The sequence below is a fragment of the Lactuca virosa genome, chromosome 7, assembly GCF_052849685.1.
Source record: "Lactuca virosa cultivar CGN04683 chromosome 7, Lactuca_virosa_CGN04683_v6, whole genome shotgun sequence".
Taxonomy (NCBI): domain Eukaryota; kingdom Viridiplantae; phylum Streptophyta; class Magnoliopsida; order Asterales; family Asteraceae; genus Lactuca; species Lactuca virosa.
Window position 1 is genome coordinate 253187353 of NC_136432.1, and position 3869 is coordinate 253191221.

Here is a 3869-nt window from a genome sequence, read left to right on the forward strand (position 1 = left end):
AGTCTAGGAGGGATATAGCCTGATCAACTATATTCGTCCGAGAAATGACTAACATGTGCCGGGGGATAGTCATGGTGGACAACAAGTCTATCAACTTACCAACGCCCATACAAGAAAATCGTTAAGAACCAAACATAATATTAAAATACTATAGGAGTATTTTGTGATACTATAACTAACTTATGTGAAAACTAAAGACCCCTATTAGTAGGTCTATAATGCCTGAGTGCATACGCTAAGGTTATACATAATTAAAGATATTATAGACTCAGAATCTATGACTATTGCTCTATTTCCTGTTCCTTGTTTGGTTGTGGACTTAGAGTAGAGTCGTTTATTCGAAGGTCTATTCTATCTCAGGTTATGTATAACTGGTATGCACTATGTAATTATAGACGTGACTAATAAGGATCACCCCCTATACGTAATTATAGGATTAGACGTCTATTAATTATCTCTTCTACCCCTATTCTCGTGAGCAACGTGATGGATAAATCTTAACGCCCGTGCAAAACCCACTTCTATCCACTACCATAACTCCGCCTCAGGGACGTTATTAGAAACACTGAGAATAGTTCAGTAAAGTGCGAAATTTATACGTGTATATATAAACGGTAAGGATATAACCAAAAAGTATATCAATAAAAATTGACATGCATTTCATATCAGTGGGAGTTTACCACATATTTCATAACCTGTTATTACAAACAATTTGCTTATGGTAACTCTAAGATTACTCGATGTATACCTCAAGGTTATGTGTAATTAAGAGACGATCGACTTAGAAATGGTAAGTCCGCCTTAGGTCATGTTTCTTGTTTGGTTGTGGGCTTAGGGCAGACTCATTAAGTACAACGGCCTATCGGACCTTAATTACACACAACTGGTATACATTGAGTGATCTTAGGAGTGAAATCGTGCATGGAACAAATCACAAGATTACATTCGAGTCATTTCTACTAAATTCATAAGTTTTTTTATATAGACCTCTGGTATGAATTGTTTTCCACATTCGAAAAATCGGGAAATACTATACTTAAAAACTAATAACCATTACTAAAAGACTTATGCTCATTACGTCTTTGAAATTCTATAACAGAAAGATGCCGCCTCGAAGGTCTGTTAGACGCACTAGCGGAACGCAAACAAATCCACCACCGCCGCCTCCCCAATATTATCCTGTTATGTTCCAAGCTGCGGTCACGGCCGCAGTGGCAGCTGCTATGTCCCAAATCAGTACTGATGGTGCAGGACGGGCAGGGAGCGGTACTAATAACTCCACTCAAGGAGATAGCCAAGGGCGTTCTAGAGAATGCTCCTTTAAGGACTTCACCAATCGTAAACCCGATTCGTTCAATGGTAGCGGGGGAGTCATCGATTTGATGCAGTGGTTTGAGAAGAACGAATCTGTCTTCGAGATCTGTACGTGCCCCGAAGCGAACAAGGTCAAATTCGCAGCTCGCACTTTCTCCGGCCGGGCCCTTACTTGGTGGAACGACCACGTTAAGTCACTGACGCTTACAGTGGCTAACTCGATGAATTGGGAGGACTTGAAGACAAGGATGCTGAAAGAGTATTGCCCAAGGGGCGAGGTGCAAAAGCTAGAGCAAGAACTTTGGAACCTCAAAATGACAGGCTCTGACCTTGCGACTTATACCCCCCGATTTTGTGATCTAGCACTCCTTTGTCCCGCTATGGTCACCCCGGAAGACAAAAAGTTGGAGCGATACCTCTAGGGATTGTCCTCCGAAATTCAAGATAGCGTGTTGGCCTCAAGACCAACTACCTTTGAGAGTGCCAAGGAATTGGCACAACAACTCATCAACCATCATGCCAGCCATGACACTGCGACAACCACCCCTGATTAAGCAAGAGGAGGAAACAACAAAAGCAAGTTCTGCGACAACAAGAAGGACCAACCAGCCCAGGACTTCACTATGAAGCAACAGATCGTTGATGTTCATGCTGCCACAACCCACGCCGCGCCAGCACCCATAAATCGATATGCTGGAACCCTTCCGAAATGCAACAAATGTAACTTCCATCACACTGGTGTTTGTCGAGAAATGCATTGCAAAAATTGCAACAGGAAGGGGCACACTGCCCGTTTCTGTAAGGCACCGGCACGACCCATCAACCAGGTCCCTGGCACTGGAGTAAGCTCAGCCTGTTACAAGTGCGGCGAAACGGGACACTTTAAAAGGGACTGCCCAAGAGCACAAAATGCTGGTGATGGTGGAAGGGTGCTCGCGATCACTGCAGGAGAGACCACCGCGGAACCGCCCGTAATTATCAGTACGTGCTTCTAACATCGACGTTTGAATTCTAAATTTCTTTTTATTACTAAAGCTAGCATCGATTCAAGTATATTAACCATAAATCTCGAGAACACGGCAAAACCCAAATAAGTCTTATCACCTATATAAAAACGCAGGGTTTTTACTAGTGAATCTACGATGGCTAGTGTAAATATTATGGTCATATATCATTATGATTCTATGGACTTAGAATGTGTGATTCCGCCTCATTCCCTGTTCCTTGTTTGGTTGTGGGCTTAAGGCGGGGTCACCCATCTGGATGCCCTCGCAATCCTGATGATATACGACTAGTTTACACCAAGCGATTATAAAAGAACTCGTAGGACTTATAATGCAAATTTCGTCACAAATTGTTGAAACATTCGTCATGCTGGAACTCGCTAACTACATTATAAAATATTCATAGTGGTAATACCAAGTATAAAGCGAAGAGCATAAAAGCACACGTAAGATACACTATCATTCCAAAACAATAACTCCTTTAAATCGACTCAGCTCAAGTTACAATAAGAAATTCCAAGGTCGTCATTTAACATCAAGCGGGTTGTTCCCCACATATCAATTCCTTATACTACGAAAAGTTCCCCCATCTTTTCCCCAAATTCTTGAAGTCTCAGTCGAAACGCTAATTTCGGGTCGAAATTCTTTCTAACGGGGGGATGATGTGACAACCGTCAATTTTTGGCCAAGTCAAAGTCAACTAAAGTCAACAAGTCAAACCGGTCAACTCATCTAACCCTTGTACATTAGGGTTTCCATTATATTTCTTATTGAACAACCCGCAATCTTAATACAAAGTATCACTTAGAGTTTTCACGTGTTCGGAAATTCTAAACCCAAGTCAGGGCAAGTGATGAACCTACTTGATAAAACATTATTCCTTAACCCTCGGGGGCATATAACAATCATAACAAGACTTAACGAGGTTCACAAACCTTGCGTTGCGAAGCCGGACACTCAAAAATGTCACAAACGAAACTTCTCTCGATCGTTTTCACTCTATCTCTCTCTATTAAAAATCTCTCCCAAATCTCTCCTAAATCTCTCCCGAATCTGTCTCAAAAGTTCCTTTAACTTTTTATAGTCTTTCGGGCCATTCCGACCCTTAACCGGGTCAAAAACCGCTTAAAACGGGGTAAATACGGGTAAATTAGGCTTAAGGACCCGAAACCCCTCTTAAAGGGCCGAACCCCCTTAGAACCGAAGGTCCCTATAGGGACCGAACTGCTGAAGGACCGAAGCTGCCATGAACCGAACTTACCTTCGGACCGAACCCTCCCTCTCGGACCCGAACCGCGGACGAACCGAACCTGAAGCCTTCGCTTCCTACCTTCGCCTGCGGGCTATTTCGCTTCTTACCCTTTCGCTCCATTTCGCCTTCGGGCCAAGCAACATTAGGACCGAACCTCGGCCCAGAACCGAGAGGTCTCGCAGGTAGGCCAATTTCACCCGGTTTTTGACTAGTTTTGCATTTTAGGCCCGTTTTTAATTATTTTAACGCGGGATTTTCACCAAAAACTTTATTTTAACATATAAGGCCCCATATTTATT